The sequence below is a fragment of the Chiloscyllium punctatum genome, chromosome 42 (genome assembly GCF_047496795.1).
Source record: "Chiloscyllium punctatum isolate Juve2018m chromosome 42, sChiPun1.3, whole genome shotgun sequence".
Taxonomy (NCBI): domain Eukaryota; kingdom Metazoa; phylum Chordata; class Chondrichthyes; order Orectolobiformes; family Hemiscylliidae; genus Chiloscyllium; species Chiloscyllium punctatum.
The window spans coordinates 65,053,488-65,076,881 of NC_092780.1; positions in this window are offsets into that span (position 1 = coordinate 65,053,488).

Here is a 23,394-nt window from a genome sequence, read left to right on the forward strand (position 1 = left end):
TGCCCATCACTGACTGTATTATAATTTCTGACTCTATCCCCATCACTAACTGTATCCCCATCACTGACTTTATCCCCGTCATTGACTTTATCCCCATCACTGACTGTATTCCCATCATGGACTGTATTCCCATCACTGACTTTAACCCCATCACTGACTGCATTCCCATCACCGACTGTATTCCCATCACTGAATTTAACCCCATCACTGACTGCATTCCCATCACCGACTGTATTCCCATCACTAAAATTATTCCATTAACTGACTGTACCACCATCACTGACTTTTTCTCCATCACTGACTGTTTCCTCATCACTGACTGTAATCCCTTCACTGACTGTATTATAATTTCTGACTCTATCCCCATCACTAACTGTATCCCCATCACTGACTTTATCCCCGTCATTGACTTTATCCCCATCACTGACTGTATTCCCATCATGGACTGTATTCCCATCACTGACTTTAACCCCATCACTGACTGCATTCCCATCACCGACTGTATTCCCATCACTGAATTTAACCCCATCACTGACTGCATTCCCATCACCGACTGTATTCCCATCACTAAAATTATTCCATTAACTGACTGTACCACCATCACTGACTTTTTCTCCATCACTGACTGTTTCCTCATCACTGACTGTATTCCCTTCACTGACTGTATTATAATTTCTGACTCTATCCCCATCACTAACTGTATCCCCATCACTGACTTTATCCCCGTCATTGACTTTATCCCCATCACTGACTGTATTCCCATCATGGACTGTATTCCCATCACTGACTTTAACCCCATCACTGACTGCATTCCCATCACCGACTGTATTCCCATCACTGAATTTAACCCCATCACTGACTGCATTCCCATCACCGACTGTATTCCCATCACTAAAATTATTCCATTAACTGACTGTACCACCATCACTGACTTTTTCTCCATCACTGACTGTTTCCTCATCACTGACTGTATTCCCTTCACTGACTGTATTCCCATCACTAACTGTGTCCCCATCACTGACTGCGTCCCCATTACTGACTGTGTCCCCATCACTGACTGTATCGCCATCACTAACGGTATCCCCATCACTTACTGTTTTCCCATCACTGACTTTATCCCCTTCACTGACTGTATCCCTATCACTGACAATATTCCCATCACAGACTGTATTCCCATCACAGACTGTATTCCCATCACTGACCTTCTCCCCATCACTGACTGTATTCCCATCATGATTGTATTCCCATCACTGACTGTATCCCTATCACTGCCTGTATCACCATCACTGACTTTTTCGCCATCACTGACTTTATGCCCTTCACTGACTGTATTCCCATCACTGACAATATTCCCATCACTGACAATATTCCCATCACAGACTGTCTCCCCATCACTGACTTTATCCCCATCACTGACTGTATTCCCATCACTGACTGTAACCTCATCACTGACTGTATGCTCATCACTGACTTTATCCCCATCACTGACTGTAACCTCACCACTGACTGTATCCCCATCACTGACTTTATCCCCATCACTGACTGTATTCCCATCACTGACTGTAACCTCATCACTGACTGTATGCCCATCACTGACTTTATCCCCATCACTGACTATATCGCCATCACTAACGGTATCCCCATCACTTACTGTTTTCCCATCACTGACTTTATCCCCTTCACTGACTGTATTCCCATCACTGACAATATTCCCATCACTGACTGTATCCTCATCACTGACTTTATTCCCATCACTGATTTTATCCCCATCACAGACTGTTTGCCCATCACAGACTTTATCCCCATCACTGACTGTATTCCCATCACTGACTGTATCGTAATCACTAACTGTATCCCCATCACTGACTTTATTCCCATCACTGATTTTATCCCCATCACAGACTGTTTGCCCATCACAGACTTTATCCCCATCACTGACTGTATTCCCATCACTGACTGTATCCTCATCACTGAGTGTATCCCCATCACTGACTGTATCCCCATCACTGAGTGTATTCCCATCAATGACTTTATCCCCGTCATTGACTATATTCCCATCACTGACTGTATTCCCATCACTGATTTTATCCCCATCACAGACTGTATCCTCATCACTGACTGTATTCCCATCACTGACTGTATCCCCATCACTGAGTGTATTCCCATCAATGACTTTATCCCCGTCATTGACTATATTCCCATCACTGACTGTAATCCCATCACTGACTGTATTCCCATTTCTGACTGTATTTCCATCATTGACTTTATCCCCATCACTGACTGCATTCCCATCACCAACTGTATTACCATCACTAAAATTATTCCATTAACTGACTGTATCCCCATCACTGACTTTATTGCCATCGCTGACTTTATCCCCATCACTGACTGTATTTCCATCACTGACTGTATCCCCATCACTGTATTCCCATCAATGACTTTATCCCCGTCATTGACTATATTCCCATCACTGACTGTAATCCCATCACTGACTGTATTCCCATTTCTGACTGTATTCCCATCACTGTCTGTATCCCGATCACTGACTGTATTCCCATCACTGATTGTTTCCAATAACCCTCCTTATTCCCGTCACTGACTGTATTCCCATCACTGATTGTATTCCCATCACTGACTTTATCCTCGTCACTGACTGTATTCCCAGCACTGACAATATTCCCATCACTGACTGTATTCCCATCACTGACTGTATTCCCATCACTGACTTTATCCCCTTCACTGACTGTATTCCCATGACTGACTGTATTCCCAACTCTGACTTTATCCCCATCACTGACTGTATTCCCATCACTGACTTTATCCCCTTCACTGACTGTATTCCCATCACTGACAATATTCCCATCACTGACTTTATCCCCATCACTGACTGTATTCACATCACTGACTGTATTCCCATAACCTACTGTGTCCCCATCAATGACTGTAACTTCATCACTAACTGTGTCCCCATCACTGACTGTGTCCCCATCACTGACTGTATTCCCATCACTGACGGTGTCCCCATCACTGACTGTATCCCCATCACTAACTGTGTCCCCATCACTGACTGTGTCCCCATCACTGACTATGCCCCCATCACTGACTGTATCCCCATCACTGACTGTGCCCCATTCACAGACTGTATCCCCATGACTGACTGTGCCCCCATCACTGACTTTATTCTCATCACTGACTGTATTCTCATCACTGACTGTATCCCCATCACTGACTGTATTCCCAGCATTAACTGTATCCACATCACAGGTGATATCCACATCACTGACTGTAGCCACATCACTGACTTTAACTCCATCATTAACTGTATCTCTAACCCTATCACGGACTGTATCCACATCACTGACTGTATTCCCATCACTGACTGTATCCCCATCACTGACTGTGTCCTCAACACTGAATGTATCCCCATCATTGACTGCAACTCCAACATTATCTGTATCTCTAACCCGATTGCTGACTGTATTCCCATCACTTTCTTTATCCCCATCACTGACTGTATCCCCATCACTGACTGAATTCCCATCACTGACTTTCTCCCCATCACTGACTGCATTCCCATCACTGACTTTTTCGCCATCATTGACTTTATCCCAGTCACTGACTTTATTCCCATCACTGACAGTATTCTAATAACTGACTTTAACCCCATCACTGACTGTATTCCCATCACTGACTGTATTCCCATTTCTGACTGTATCCCCATCACTAACTGTATACCCATCACTGACTTTATCCCCATCACTGACTATATTCCCATCACTGACTGTATCCTCTTCACTGACAGTATTCCCATCACTGACTGTATTCACATCACTGACTTTATACCATCACAGACTGTTTTCCCATCACTGACTTTATCCCCATCACTGACTGTATCCCCATCACTGATTGTATTGTCATCACTGACCTTATCCCCATCAATGACAGCAGTCCCATCACTGACTGTACTCCCATCACTGACTGTATCCCCGTCATTGACTGTATTCCCATCACTGATTTTATCCCCATCGCTGACTGTATTCCCATCGCTGACTGTATTCCCATTTCTGACTGAATCCCCATCACTGACATTATCCCCATCACTGACTGTATTCCCCTAACCGACTGTACTCCCATCACTGACTGTATTCCCATCACTGACTGTATTCCCATCACTGACTTTTTCGCCATCACTGACTGCATTCCCATCACTGACTTTTTCGCCATCACTGACTGTATCCCGATCACTGACTGTATCCACATCACTGACCTTATACCCATCACTGACTGTACCCCATCACTGACACAGTTCCCATCACTGACTGTATTCCCATCACTGACTGTATCCCCATCACTGATTGTATTGTCATCACTGACCTTATCCCCATCAATGACAGCAGTCCCATCACTGACTGTACTCCCATCACTGACTGTATCCCCGTCATTGACTGTATTCCCATCACTGATTTTATCCCCATCGCTGACTGTATTCCCATCGCTGACTGTATTCCCATTTCTGACTGAATCCCCATCACTGACTTTATCCCCATCACTGACTGCATTCCCATCACTGACTGTATCCACATCACTGACCTTATACCCATCACTGACTGTACCCCATCACTGACACAGTTCCCATCACTGACTGTATTCCCATCACTGACTGTATCCACATCACTGACCTTCTCCCCATCACTGACTGTATGCCCATCACTGACTGTATTCCCATTTCTGACTGTATCCCCATCACTAAATGTATCCCCATCACTGGCTATATTCCCATCACTGACTGTATCCTCTTCACTGACTGTATTCCCGTCATTGACTGTATTCACATCACTGACTTTATACCATCACAGACTGTTTTCCCATCACTGACTTTATCCCCATCACTGACTGTATCCCCATCACTGACTGTATTCACATTTCTGAATTTATCCCCATCACTAACTGTATACCCATCACTGACTTTATCCCCATCTCTGACCATATTCCCATCACTGACTGTATTCTCATCACTGACTGTATCTCCATCACTGACTGTATTCCCATCACTGCCTGAATCCACATCACTGACGGTATCTCCATCAATGACTTTTTCACCATCACTGACTATATTCCCATCACTGACTGTATCCTCTTCACTGACAGTATTCCCGTCATTGACTGTATTCCCATCACTGACTTTATCCCCATCACTGCATGTATCCCCATCACTGACTGTATTCCCATCACTGAGTGTGTTCCCATCATGGACTTTATCCCCATCACTGACTGCTATCCCATCACTGATTCTACTCCCATCACTGACTGTATCCCCATCACTGACTGTATACCCATCACTGTCTTTATCCCCATCACTGCCAGTATCCACATCACTGATGTTATCTCCATCAATGACTTTTTCGCCATCACTGACTTTATCCCAGTCACTGACTGTATTCCCATCACTGACTGTACTCCCATCACTGACTGTATCCCCATCATTGACTGTATCCCCATCACTGACTGTATCCCCATCACTGACTGTATCCCCGTCATTGACTGTATCCCCATCACTGACTTTATTCCCATCACTGACTTTATCCCCATCACTAACTGTATCCCCATCACTGACTTTATCCCCGTCATTGACAGTATTCCCATCACCGACTGTATCCCCGTCACTGTCTGTATCCCCGTTACTGACTGTACCCCGTCACTGACTGTATTCCCATCACTGATGGTATCCCCATCACTGACTGTATTCCCATTTCTGACTGAATCCCCATCACTGTCTGAATCCCCATCACTGAATTTATCGCCATCACTTACTGTATTCCCGTCACTGACTGTATTCTTATTTCTGACTGTATCCCCATCACTAACTGTATACCCATCACTGACTTTATCCCCATCACTGACTATATTCCCATCACTGACTGTATCCTCTTCACTGACAGTATTCCCGTCACTGACTGTATTCACATCACTGACTTTATACCATCACAGACTGTTTTCCCATCACTGACTGTATGCCCATCACTGACTTTATCCCCATCAATGACAGCAGTCCCATCACTGACTGTATTCCCACCACTGACTGTATCCCCGTCATTGACTGTATTCCCATCACTGATTTTATCCCCATCACTGACTGTATTCCCATCGCTGACTGTATTCCCATTTCTGAGTGAATCCCCATCACTGACTGTATCCCCATCACTGACTGTATGCCCGTCATTGACTGTATTCCCATCACTGATTTTATCCCCATCGCTGACTGTATTCCCATCGCTGACTGTATTCCCATTTCTGACTGAATCCCCATCACTGACTTTATCCCCATCACTGACTGTATGCCCATCACTGACTGTATTCACATTTCTGATTGTATCCCCATGACAGACTGTATTCCCATCACTAACTGTATACCCATCACTGACTGTATCCCCATCACTGACTGTATCCCCGTCATTGACTGTATTCCCATCACTGATTTTATCCCCATCGCTGACTGTATTCCCATCGCTGACTGTATTCCCATTTCTGACTGAATCCCCATCACTGACTTTATCCCCATCACTGACTGTATTCCCCTAACCGACTGTACTCTCATCACTGACTGTATTCCCATCACTGACTGTATTCCCATCACTGACTTTATCCCCATCACTGACTGCATTCCCATCACTGACTTTTTCGCCATCACTGACTGTATCCCCATCACTGACTGTATCCACATCACTGACCTTATACCCATCACTGACTGTACCCCATCACTGACACAGTTCCCATCACTGACTGTATTCCCATCACTGACTGTATCCACATCACTGACCTTCTCCCCGTCACTGACTGTATGCCCATCACTGACTGTATTCCCATTTCTGACTGTATCCCCATCACTAAATGGACCCCCATCACTGGCTATATTCCCATCACTGACTGTATCCTCTTCACTGACTGTATGCCCATCACTGACTGTATCCCCATCACTGATTGAATTGTCATCACTGACTTTATCCCCATCAATGACAGCAGTCCCATCACTGACTGTACTCCCACCACTGACTGTATCCCCATCATTGACTGTATTCCCATCACTGATTTTATCCCCATCACTGACTGTATTCCCATCGCTGACTGTATTCCCATTTCGGACTGAATCCCCATCACTGACTGTATCCCCATCAATGGCTTTATCCCCATCACTGACTGTATGCCCATCACTGACTGTATTCACATTTCTGACTGTATTCCCATCACTAACTGTATACCCATCACTGACTTTATCCCCATCTCTGACCATATTCCCATCACTGACTGTATTCTCATCACTGACTGTATCCCCATCACTGACTGTATTCCCATCACTGACTTTATCCCCATCACTGACTGTATGCCCATCACTGACTGTATTCACATTTCTGACTGTATCCCCATCACTAACTGTATCCCCATCACTGACTGTATGCCCATCACTGACTGTATTCACATTTCTGATTGTATCCCCATGACTGACTGTATCCCCATCACTAACTGTAGACCCATCACTGACTCTATCCCCATCACTGACTGTATCCCCGTCATTGACTGTATTCCCATCACTGATTTTATCCCCATCGCTGACTGTATTCCCATCGCTGACTGTATTCCCATTTCTGACTGAATCCCCATCACTGACTTTATCCCCATCACTGACTGTATTCCCCTAACCGACTGTACTCCCATCACTGACTGTATTCCCATCACTGACTGTATTCCCATCACTGACTTTATCCCCATCACTGACTGCATTCCCATCACTGACTTTTTCGCCATCACTGACTGTATCCCCATCACTGACTGTATCCACATCACTGACCTTATACCCATCACTGACTGTACCCCATCACTGACACAGTTCCCATCACTGACTGTATTCCCATCACTGACTGTATCCACATCACTGACCTTCTCCCCATCACTGACTATATGCCCATCACTGACTGTATTCCCATTTCTGACTGTATCCCCATCACTAAATGGACCCCCATCACTGGCTATATTCCCATCACTGACTGTATCCTCTTCACTGACTGTATTCCCGTCATTGACTGTATTCACATCACTGACTTTATACCATCACAGACTGTTTTCCCATCACTGACTTTATCCCCATCACTGACTGTATCCCCATCACTGATTGTATTGTCATCACTGATTTTATCCCCATCACTGATTGTATTCCCATCGCTGACTGTATTCCCATTTCTGACTGAATCCCCATCACTGACTGTATCCCCATCAATGACTTTATCCCCATCACTGACTGTATGCCCATCACTGACTGTATTCACATTTCTGACTTTATCCCCATCACTAACTGTATACCCATCACTGACTTTATCCCCATCTCTGACCATATTCCCATCACTGACTGTATTCTCATCACTGACTGTATCTCCATCACTGACTGTATTCCCATCACTGCCTGAATCCACATCACTGACGGTATCTCCATCAATGACTTTTTCACCATCACTGACTATATTCCCATCACTGACTGTATCCTCTTCACTGACAGTATTCCCGTCATTGACTGTATTCCCATCACTGACTTTATCCCCATCACTGCATGTATCCCCATCACTGACTGTATTACCATCACTGAGTGTGTTCCCATCATGGACTTTATCCCCATCACTGACTGCAATCCCATCACTGATTCTACTCCCATCACTGACTGTATCCCCATCACTGTCTTTATCCCCATCACTGCCAGTATCCACATCACTGATGTTATCTCCATCAATGACTTTTTCGCCATCACTGACTTTATCCCAGTCACTGACTTTATCCCCATCCCTGACTGTACTCCCATCACTGACTGTATCCCCATCACTGACTGTATCCCCATCACTGACTGTATAACCATCACTGTCTTTATCCCCATCACTGCCAGTATCCACATCACTGACGTTATCTCCATCAATGACTTTTTCGCCATCACTGACGTTATCTCCATCAATGACTTTTTCGCCATCACTGACTTTATCCCAGTCACTGACTGTATCCCCATCATTGACTGTATCCCCATCACTGACTGTATCCCCATCACTGACTGTATCCCCGTCATTGACTGTATCCCCATCACTGACTTTATTCCCATTACTGACTTTATTCCCATCACTGACTGTATTCCCATCACTGACTGTACTCCCATCACTGACTGTATCCCCATCATTGACTGTATCCCCATCACTGACTGTATCCCCATCACTGACTGTATCCCCGTCATTGACTGTATCCCCATCACTGACTTTATTCCCATTACTGACTTTATTCCCATCACTGACTGTATTCCCATCACTGACTGTATTCCCATCGCTGACTGTATTCTCATTTCTGACGGAATCCCCATCGCTGACTGTATCCCCATCACTGACCTTATCCCCATCACTGACTGTATGCCAACACTGACTGTCTTACAATTTCTGACTGTATCCCCATCACTAACTGTATCCCCATCACTGACTTTATCCCCGTCATTGACAGTATTCCCATCACCGACTGTATCCCCGTCACTGTCTGTATCCCCGTTACTGACTGTACCCCGTCACTGACTGTATTCCCATCACTGACGGTATCCCCATCACTGACTGTATTCCCATCACTGACTGTATTCCCATTTCTGACTGTATCCCCATCACTAACTGTATACCCATCACTGACTTTATCCCCATCACTGACTATATTCCCATCACTGACTGTATCCTCTTCACTGACAGTATTCCCGTCACTGACTGTATTCACATCACTGACTTTATACCATCACAGACTGTTTTCCCATCACTGACTTTATCCACATCACTGACTGTATCCACATCACTGACTGTATTCACATCACTGACTGTATCCACATCACTGACCTTCTCCCCATCACTGACTGTATGCCCATCACTGACTGTATCCCCATCACTGATTGAATTGTCATCACTGACTTTATCCCCATCAATGACAGCAGTCCCATCACTGACTGTACTCCCACCACTGACTGTATCCCCGTCATTGACTGTATTCCCATCACTGATTTTATCCCCATCACTGACTGTATCCCTATCACTGCCTGTATCACCATCACTGACTTTTTCGCCATCACTGACTTTATGCCCTTCACTGACTGTATTCCCATCACTGACAATATTCCCATCACTGACAATATTCCCATCACAGACTGTATCCCCATCACTGACTTTATCCCCATCACTGACTGTATTCCCATCACTGACTGTAACCTCATCACTGACTGTATGCTCATCACTGACTTTATCCCCATCACTGACTGTAACCTCACCACTGACTGTATCCCCATCACTGACTTTATCCCCATCACTGACTGTATTCCCATCACTGACTGTAACCTCATCACTGACTGTATGCCCATCACTGACTTTATCCCCATCACTGACTATATCGCCATCACTAACGGTATCCCCATCACTTACTGTTTTCCCATCACTGACTTTATCCCCTTCACTGACTGTATTCCCATCACTGACTGTATTCCCATTTCTGACTGTATCCCCATCACTAACTGTATACCCATCACTGACTTTATCCCCATCACTGACTATATTCCCATCACTGACTGTATCCTCTTCACTGACAGTATTCCCGTCACTGACTGTATTCACATCACTGACTTTATACCATCACAGACTGTTTTCCCATCACTGACTTTATCCACATCACTGACTGTATCCACATCACTGACTGTATTCACATCACTGACTGTATCCACATCACTGACCTTCTCCCCATCACTGACTGTATGCCCATCACTGACTGTATCCCCATCACTGATTGAATTGTCATCACTGACTTTATCCCCATCAATGACAGCAGTCCCATCACTGACTGTACTCCCACCACTGACTGTATCCCCGTCATTGACTGTATTCCCATCACTGATTTTATCCCCATCACTGACTGTATCCCTATCACTGCCTGTATCACCATCACTGACTTTTTCGCCATCACTGACTTTATGCCCTTCACTGACTGTATTCCCATCACTGACAATATTCCCATCACTGACAATATTCCCATCACAGACTGTATCCCCATCACTGACTTTATCCCCATCACTGACTGTATTCCCATCACTGACTGTAACCTCATCACTGACTGTATGCTCATCACTGACTTTATCCCCATCACTGACTGTAACCTCACCACTGACTGTATCCCCATCACTGACTTTATCCCCATCACTGACTGTATTCCCATCACTGACTGTAACCTCATCACTGACTGTATGCCCATCACTGACTTTATCCCCATCACTGACTATATCGCCATCACTAACGGTATCCCCATCACTTACTGTTTTCCCATCACTGACTTTATCCCCTTCACTGACTGTATTCCCATCACTGACAATATTCCCATCACTGACTGTATCCTCATCACTGACTTTATTCCCATCACTGATTTTATCCCCATCACAGACTGTTTGCCCATCACAGACTTTATCCCCATCACTGACTGTATTCCCATCACTGACTGTATCGTAATCACTAACTGTATCCCCATCACTGACTTTATTCCCATCACTGATTTTATCCCCATCACAGACTGTTTGCCCATCACAGACTTTATCCCCATCACTGACTGTATTCCCATCACTGACTGTATCCTCATCACTGAGTGTATCCCCATCACTGACTGTATCCCCATCACTGAGTGTATTCCCATCAATGACTTTATCCCCGTCATTGACTATATTCCCATCACTGACTGTATTCCCATCACTGATTTTATCCCCATCACAGACTGTATCCTCATCACTGACTGTATTCCCATTACTGACTGTATCCCCATCACTGAGTGTATTCCCATCAATGACTTTATCCCCGTCATTGACTATATTCCCATCACTGACTGTAATCCCATCACTGACTGTATTCCCATTTCTGACTGTATTTCCATCATTGACTTTATCCCCATCACTGACTGCATTCCCATCACCAACTGTATTACCATCACTAAAATTATTCCATCAACTGACTGTATCCCCATCACTGACTTTATTGCCATCGCTGACTTTATCCCCATCACTGACTGTATTTCCATCACTGACTGTATCCCCATCACTGTATTCCCATCAATGACTTTATCCCCGTCATTGACTATATTCCCATCACTGACTGTAATCCCATCACTGACTGTATTCCCATTTCTGACTGTATTCCCATCACTGTCTGTATCCCGATCACTGACTGTATTCCCATCACTGATTGTTTCCAATAACCCTCCTTATTCCCGTCACTGACTGTATTCCCATCACTGATTGTATTCCCATCACTGACTTTATCCTCGTCACTGACTGTATTCCCAGCACTGACAATATTCCCATCACTGACTGTATTCCCATCACTGACTGTATTCCCATCACTGACTTTATCCCCTTCACTGACTGTATTCCCATGACTGACTGTATTCCCAACTCTGACTTTATCCCCATCACTGACTGTATTCCCATCACTGACTTTATCCCCTTCACTGACTGTATTCCCATCACTGACAATATTCCCATCACTGACTTTATCCCCATCACTGACTGTATTCACATCACTGACTGTATTCCCATAACCTACTGTGTCCCCATCAATGACTGTAACTTCATCACTAACTGTGTCCCCATCACTGACTGTGTCCCCATCACTGACTGTATTCCCATCACTGACGGTGTCCCCATCACTGACTGTATCCCCATCACTAACTGTGTCCCCATCACTGACTGTGTCCCCATCACTGACTATGCCCCCATCACTGACTGTATCCCCATCACTGACTGTGCCCCATTCACAGACTGTATCCCCATGACTGACTGTGCCCCCATCACTGACTTTATTCTCATCACTGACTGTATTCTCATCACTGACTGTATCCCCATCACTGACTGTATTCCCAGCATTAACTGTATCCACATCACAGGTGATATCCACATCACTGACTGTAGCCACATCACTGACTTTAACTCCATCATTAACTGTATCTCTAACCCTATCACGGACTGTATCCACATCACTGACTGTATTCCCATCACTGACTGTATCCCCATCACTGACTGTGTCCTCAACACTGAATGTATCCCCATCATTGACTGCAACTCCAACATTATCTGTATCTCTAACCCGATTGCTGACTGTATTCCCATCACTTTCTTTATCCCCATCACTGACTGTATCCCCATCACTGACTGAATTCCCATCACTGACTTTCTCCCCATCACTGACTGCATTCCCATCACTGACTTTTTCGCCATCATTGACTTTATCCCAGTCACTGACTTTATTCCCATCACTGACAGTATTCTAATAACTGACTTTAACCCCATCACTGACTGTATTCCCATCACTGACTGTATTCCCATTTCTGACTGTATCCCCATCACTAACTGTATACCCATCACTGACTTTATCCCCATCACTGACTATATTCCCATCACTGACTGTATCCTCTTCACTGACAGTATTCCCATCACTGACTGTATTCACATCACTGACTTTATACCATCACAGACTGTTTTCCCATCACTGACTTTATCCCCATCACTGACTGTATCCCCATCACTGATTGTATTGTCATCACTGACCTTATCCCCATCAATGACAGCAGTCCCATCACTGACTGTACTCCCATCACTGACTGTATCCCCGTCATTGACTGTATTCCCATCACTGATTTTATCCCCATCGCTGACTGTATTCCCATCGCTGACTGTATTCCCATTTCTGACTGAATCCCCATCACTGACATTATCCCCATCACTGACTGTATTCCCCTAACCGACTGTACTCCCATCACTGACTGTATTCCCATCACTGACTGTATTCCCATCACTGACTTTTTCGCCATCACTGACTGTATCCCGATCACTGACTGTATCCACATCACTGACCTTATCCCCATCAATGACAGCAGTCCCATCACTGACTGTACTCCCATCACTGACTGTATCCCCGTCATTGACTGTATTCCCATCACTGATTTTATCCCCATCGCTGACTGTATTCCCATCGCTGACTGTATTCCCATTTCTGACTGAATCCCCATCACTGACTTTATCCCCATCACTGACTGTATTCCCCTAACCGACTGTACTCCCATCACTGACTGTATTCCCATCACTGACTGTATTCCCATCACTGACTTTATCCCCATCACTGACTGCATTCCCATCACTGACTTTTTCGTCATCACTGACTGTATCCCCATCACTGACTGTATCCACATCACTGACCTTATACCCATCACTGACTGTACCCCATCACTGACACAGTTCCCATCACTGACTGTATTCCCATCACTGACTGTATCCACATCACTGACCTTCTCCCCATCACTGACTGTATGCCCATCACTGACTGTATTCCCATTTCTGACTGTATCCCCATCACTAAATGTATCCCCTTCACTGGCTATATTCCCATCACTGACTGTATCCTCTTCACTGACTGTATTCCCGTCATTGACTGCATTCACATCACTGACTTTATACCATCACAGACTGTTTTCCCATCACTGACTTTATCCCCATCACTGACTGTATCCCCATCACTGACTGTATTCACATTTCTGAATTTATCCCCATCACTAACTGTATACCCATCACTGACTTTATCCCCCATCTCTGACCATATTCCCATCACTGACTGTATTCTCATCACTGACTGTATCTCCATCACTGACTGTATTCCCATCACTGCCTGAATCCACATCACTGACGGTATCTCCATCAATGACTTTTTCACCATCACTGACTATATTCCCATCACTGACTGTATCCTCTTCACTGACAGTATTCCCGTCATTGACTGTATTCCCATCACTGACTTTATCCCCATCACTGCATGTATCCCCATCACTGACTGTATTACCATCACTGAGTGTGTTCCCATCATGGACTTTATCCCCATCACTGACTGCTATCCCATCACTGATTCTACTCCCATCACTGACTGTATCCCCATCACTGACTGTATACCCATCACTGTCTTTATCCCCATCACTGCCAGTATCCACATCACTGACTTTATCCCCATCACTGACTGTATGCCCATCACTGACTGTATTCACATTTCTGATTGTATCCCCATGACTGACTGTATTCCCATCACTAACTGTATACCCATCACTGACTGTATCCCCATCACTGACTGTATCCCCGTCATTGACTGTATTCCCATCACTGATTTTATCCCCATCGCTGACTGTATTCCCATCGCTGACTGTATTCCCATTTCTGACTGAATCCCCATCACTGACTTTATCCCCATCACTTACTGTATTCCCCTAACCGACTGTACTCTCATCACTGACTGTATTCCCATCACTGACTGTATTCCCATCACTGACTTTATCCCCATCACTGACTGCATTCCCATCACTGACTTTTTCGCCATCACTGACTGTATCCCCATCACTGACTGTATCCACATCACTGACCTTATACCCATCACTGACTGTACCCCATCACTGACACAGTTCCCATCACTGACTGTATTCCCATCACTGACTGTATCCACATCACTGACCTTCTCCCCGTCACTGACTGTATGCCCATCACTGACTGTATTCCCATTTCTGACTGTATCCCCATCACTAAATGGACCCCCATCACTGGCTATATTCCCATCACTGACTGTATCCTCTTCACTGACTGTATGCCCATCACTGACTGTATCCCCATCACTGATTGAATTGTCATCACTGACTTTATCCCCATCAATGACAGCAGTCCCATCACTGACTGTACTCCCACCACTGACTGTATCCCCATCATTGACTGTATTCCCATCACTGATTTTATCCCCATCACTGACTGTATTCCCATCGCTGACTGTATTCCCATTTCGGACTGAATCCCCATCACTGACTGTATCCCCATCAATGGCTTTATCCCCATCACTGACTGTATGCCCATCACTGACTGTATTCACATTTCTGACTGTATTCCCATCACTAACTGTATACCCATCACTGACTTTATCCCCATCTCTGACCATATTCCCATCACTGACTGTATTCTCATCACTGACTGTATCCCCATCACTGACTGTATTCCCATCACTGACTTTATCCCCATCACTGACTGTATGCCCATCACTGACTGTATTCACATTTCTGACTGTATCCCCATCACTAACTGTATCCCCATCACTGACTGTATGCCCATCACTGACTGTATTCACATTTCTGATTGTATCCCCATGACTGACTGTATCCCCATCACTAACTGTATACCCATCACTGACTGTATCCCCATCACTGACTGTATCCCCGTCATTGACTGTATTCCCATCACTGATTTTATCCCCATCGCTGACTGTATTCCCATTTCTGACTGAATCCCCATCACTGACTTTATCCCCATCACTGACTGTATTCCCCTAACCGACTGTACTCCCATCACTGACTGTATTCCCATCACTGACTGTATTCCCATCACTGACTTTATCCCCATCACTGACTGCATTCCCATCACTGACTTTTTCGCCATCACTGACTGTATCCCCATCACTGACTGTATCCACATCACTGACCTTATACCCATCACTGACTGTACCCCATCACTGACACAGTTCCCATCACTGACTGTATTCCCATCACTGACTGTATCCACATCACTGACCTTCTCCCCATCACTGACTATATGCCCATCACTGACTGTATTCCCATTTCCGACTGTATCCCCATCACTAAATGGACCCCCATCACTGGCTATATTCCCATCACTGACTGTATCCTCTTCACTGACTGTATTCCCGTCATTGACTGTATTCACATCACTGACTTTATACCATCACAGACTGTTTTCCCATCACTGACTTTATCCCCATCACTGACTGTATCCCCATCACTGATTGTATTGTCATCACTGATTTTATCCCCATCACTGATTGTATTCCCATCGCTGACTGTATTCCCATTTCTGACTGAATCCCCATCACTGACTGTATCCCCATCAATGACTTTATCCCCATCACTGACTGTATGCCCATCACTGACTGTATTCACATTTCTGACTTTATCCCCATCACTAACTGTATACCCATCACTGACTTTATCCCCATCTCTGACCATATTCCCATCACTGACTGTATTCTCATCACTGACTGTATCTCCATCACTGACTGTATTCCCATCACTGCCTGAATCCACATCACTGACGGTATCTCCATCAATGACTTTTTCACCATCACTGACTATATTCCCATCACTGACTGTATCCTCTTCACTGACAGTATTCCCGTCATTGACTGTATTCCCATCACTGACTTTATCCCCATCACTGCATGTATCCCCATCACTGACTGTATTACCATCACTGAGTGTGTTCCCATCATGGACTTTATCCCCATCACTGACTGCTATCCCATCACTGATTCTACTCCCATCACAGACTGTATCCCCATCACTGTCTTTATCCCCATCACTGCCAGTATCCACATCACTGATGTTATCTCCATCAATGACTTTTTCGCCATCACTGACTTTATCCCAGTCACTGACTTTATCCCCATCCCTGACTGTACTCCCATCACTGACTGTATCCCCATCACTGACTGTATCCCCATCACTGACTGTATAACCATCACTGTCTTTATCCCCATCACTGCCAGTATCCACATCACTGACGTTATCTCCATCAATGACTTTTTCGCCATCACTGACGTTATCTCCATCAATGACTTTTTCGCCATCACTGACTTTATCCCAGTCACTGACTGTATCCCCATCATTGACTGTATCCCCATCACTGACTGTATCCCCATCACTGACTGTATCCCCGTCATTGACTGTATCCCCATCACTGACTTTATTCCCATTACTGACTTTATTCCCATCACTGACTGTATTCCCATCACTGACTGTATTCCCATCGCTGACTGTATTCTCATTTCTGACGGAATCCCCATCGCTGACTGTATCCCCATCACTGACCTTATCCCCATCACTGACTGTATGCCAACACTGACTGTCTTACAATTTCTGACTGTATCCCCATCACTAACTGTATCCCCATCACTGACTTTATCCCCGTCATTGACAGTATTCCCATCACCGACTGTATCCCCGTCACTGTCTGTATCCCCGTTACTGACTGTACCCCGTCACTGACTGTATTCCCATCACTGACGGTATCCCCATCACTGACTGTATTCCCATCACTGACTGTATTCCCATTTCTGACTGTATCCCCATCACTAACTGTATACCCATCACTGACTTTATCCCCATCACTGACTATATTCCCATCACTGACTGTATCCTCTTCACTGACAGTATTCCCGTCACTGACTGTATTCACATCACTGACTTTATACCATCACAGACTGTTTTCCCATCACTGACTTTATCCACATCACTGACTGTATCCACATCACTGACTGTATTCACATCACTGACTGTATCCACATCACTGACCTTCTCCCCATCACTGACTGTATGCCCATCACTGACTGTATCCCCATCACTGATTGAATTGTCATCACTGACTTTATCCCCATCAATGACAGCAGTCCCATCACTGACTGTACTCCCACCACTGACTGTATCCCCATCATTGACTGTATTCCCATCACTGATTTTATCCCCATCACTGACTGTATTCCCATCGCTGACTGTATTCCCATTTCTGTCTGAATCCCCATCACTGACTGTATCCCCATCAATGGCTTTATCCCCATCACTGACTGTATTCACATTTCTGAATTTATCCCCATCACTAACTGTATACCCATCACTGACTTTATCCCCATCTCTGACCATATTCCCATCACTGACTGTATTCTCATCACTGACTGTATCCCCTTCACTGACTGTATTCCCATCACTGTCTTTATCCCCATCACTGACTGTATGCCCATCACTGACTGTATTCACATTTCTGACTGTATCCCCATCACTAACTGTATCCCTATCACTGACTGTATGCCCATCACTGACTGTATTCACATTTCTGACTGTACCCCCATGACTGACTGTATCCCCATCACTAACTGTATACCCATCACTGACTGTATCCCCATCACTGACTGTATTCCCATCACTGACTGTATCCCCATCACTGACTGTATTCCCATCACTTACTGAATCCACATCACTGACGGTATCTCCATCAATGACTTTTTCACCATCACTGACTATATTCTCATCACTGACTGTATCCTCTTCACTGACAGTATTCCCGTCACTGACTGTATTCACATCACTGACTTTATACCATCACAGACTGTTTTCCCATCACTGACTTTATCCCCATCACTGTTTATATTTCCATCACTGTCTTTATCCCCATCACTGACTGTATCCCCATCACTGACTGTATCCTCTTCACTGACTGTATCCCCATCACTGACTGTATACCCATCACTGTCTTTATCCCCATCACTGCCAGTATCCACATCACTGACGTTATCTCCATCAATGACTTTTTCGCCATCACTGACTTTATCCCAGTCACTGACTGTATTCCCATCACTGACTGTATTCCCATCACTGACTGTATCCCCATGCCAGACTATATTCCCATCACTGAGTGTACCCCATCACTGACTGTATTCCCATCACTGACATTATTCCCATCACTGACTGTATACCCATCACTGACTGTATCCCCATCACTGACTTTATACCCATCACTGACTGTATACCCATCACTGACTGTATACCCATCACTGACATTATTCCCATCACTGACTGTATACCCATCACTGACTGTATCCCCATCACTGACTTTTTACCCATCACTGACTGTATCCCCATCACTGACTTTATACCCATCACTGACTTTATTCCCATCACTGACTGTATTCCCATCACTGACTGTACTCCCATCACTGACTGTATCCCCGTCAATGACTGTATCCCCATCACTGATGTTATCCTCATCACTGACTGTATTCCCATTTCTGACTGAATCCCCATCGCTGACTGTATTCCCATCACTGACTTTATCCCCATCACTGACTGTATGCCCATCACTGACTGTATTCACATCACTGACTGTATCCTCATCACTAACTGTATCCCCATCACTGACTGTATGCCAATCACTGACTGTATTCACATTTCTGACTGTATCCCCATGACTGACTGTATCCCCATCACTAACTGTATACCCATCACTGACTGTATCCCCATCACTGACTGTATTCCCATCACTGTCTGTATCCCCATCACTGACTGTATTCCCATCACTGCCTGAATCCACATCACTGATGGTATCTCCATCAATGACTTTTTCGCCATCACTGACTTTATCCCAGTCACTGACTGTATTCCCATCACTGACTGTATTCCCATCACTGACATTATTCCCATCACTGACTGTATTCCCATCACTGACTGTATCCCCATCCCAGACTATATTCCCATCACTGAGTGTACCCCATCACTGACTGTATTCCTATCACTGACTGTATTCCCATCACTGACATTATTCACATCACTGACTGTATACCCATCACTGACTGTATCCCCATCACTGACTTTATACCCATCACTGACTGTATCCCCATCACTGACTTTATACCCATCACTGACTTTATTCCCATCACTGACTGTATTCCCATCACTGACTATACTCCCATCACTGACTGTATCCCCGTCAATGACTGTATCCCCATCACTGATGTTATCCTCATCACTGACTGTATTCCCATTTCTGACTGAATCCCCATCGCTGACTGTAGCCCCATCACTGACCTTATCCCCATCACTGACTGTATGCCAACACTGACTGTATTACAATTTCTGACTGTATCCCCATCACTAACTGTATCCCCATCACTGACTTTATCCCCGTCATTGACTGTATTCCCATTACCGACTGTATCCCGGTCACTGACTGTTTCCCCGTTACTGACTGTACCCCGTCACTGACTGTATACCCATCACTGACGGTATCCCCATCACTGACTGTATTCCCATCGCTGACTGTATTCCCATTTCTGACTGAATCCCCATCACTGTCTGAATCCCCATCACTGAATTTATCCCCATCACTGACTGTATCCCCATCACTGACTGTATTCCCATTTCTGACTGTATCCCCATCACTAACTGTGTCCCCATCACAGACTTTATCCCCATCACTGACTAGATTCCCATACTGACTGTATTCCCATCACTGACTGTACTCCCATCACTGACATTATTCCCATGACTGACTGTATCCCCATCACTGACTTCATTCCCATCACTGACTGTATCCCATCACTGACACAGTTCCCATCACTGACTGTATTCCCATCACTGACTTTATCCCCATCACTGACTGTATTCCCCTAACCGACTGTACTCCCATCACTGACTGTATCCCCATCACTGAATGTATTCCCATCACTTTCATTATCCCCATCAATGACTGTAACCCCATCACTGACTGTATCCCTATCACTGACTGTATTCCCATCACTGACTTTATCCCCATCACTGACTGTATTCCCATCACTGACTTTGTCCCCATCACTGACTGTATCCCCATCACAGACTGTTTTCCCATCACTGACTGAATTCTCATCACTGACTGTATCCCCGTCACTGACTGTATACCCATCACTGACTTTATCCCCATCACTGACTGTATTCCCATCACTGACTTTATCCCCATCACTGACTATATTCCCATCACTGACTGTATCCTCTTCACTGACTGTATTCCCGTCATTGACTGTATTCACATCACTGACTTTTTACCATCACAGACTGTTTTCCCATCACTGACTTTATCCCCATCACTGACTGTATCCCCATCACTGATTTTATTGTCATCACTGCATGTATCCCCATCACTGACTTTATCCCCATCACTGACTGTGCTCCCATCACTGAATGTATCCCCGTCATTGACTGTATTCCCATCACTGATTTTATTCCCATCACTGACTGTATGCCCATCACTGACTGTATTCACTTTTCTGACTGTATCCCCATCACTAACTGTATACCCATCACAGACGTTATCCCCATCTCTGACCATATTCCCATCACTGACTGTATTCTCATCACTGAGTGTGTTCCCATCATGGACTTTATCCCCATCACTGACTGCAATACCATCACTGATTATACTCCCATCACTGACTTTATCCCCGTCACTGACTGTATCCCTATCACTGAGTGTGTTCCCATCATGGACTTTACCCCCATCACTGACTGCAATACCATCACTGATTATACTCCCATCACTGACTGTATCCCCGTCACTGACTGTATCCCCATCACTGACTTTGTTCCCATCACTGATTTTATCCCCATCGCTGACTGTATTCCCATTTCTGACTGTATCCCCATCACTTACTGTATCCACATCACTGACTGTATTCCCTTCACTGACTTTATTCCCAGCACTGACTGTGTTCACATCACTGACTTTATCCCCATCCCTGACTATATTTCCATCACTGACTGTATCTCCATCACTGACTGTATTCCCATCACTGACGTTATCCCCATCACTGCCTGTATCCACATCACTGACGTTATCTCCATCAATGACTTTTTCGCCATCACTGACTTTATCCCAGTCACTGACTGTATTCCCATCACTGATTGTATCCCCATCACTGACTGTATTCCCATCACTGACTGTACCCCCATCACTGCCTGTATCCACATCACTGACGTTATCTCCATCAATGACTTTTTCGCCATCACTGACTGTATCTCCATCACTGACTGTATCCCCATCACTGACTGTATACCCATCACTTTCTTTATCCCCATCACTGACTGTATTCCCATCACTGTCTGTATCCCCATCACTGACTGTATTCCCCTCACTGTCTGTATTCCCATCACTGAGTGTACCCCATCACTGATTTTATCCCCATCACTGACTGTATTCCCATCACTGACGGGATCCCCGTCATTGACTGTATTCCCATCACTGACTTTATCCCCATCACTGACTGTATTCCCATCGCTCACTGTATTCCCATTTCTGACTGAATCCCCATCACTGACTGTATGCCAACACTGACTGTATTACAATTTCTGACTGTATCCCCATCACTAACTGTATCCTCATCACTGACTTTATCCCCGTCATTGACTGTATTCCCATCACCGACTGTATCCCCGTCACTGACTGTATCCCCGTTACTGACTGTACCCAGTCACTGACTGTATCCCCATCACTGACTGTATTCCCATCGCTGACTGTATTCCCATTTCTGACTGAATCCCCATCACTGTCTGAATCCCCATCACTGAATTTATCCCTATCACTGACTGTATCCCCATCACTGACTGTATTCCCATCACTGACTGTATCCCCATCACTGACTGTATTCCCATCACTTACTGAATCCACATCACTGACGGTATCTCCATCAATGACTTTTTCACCATCACTGA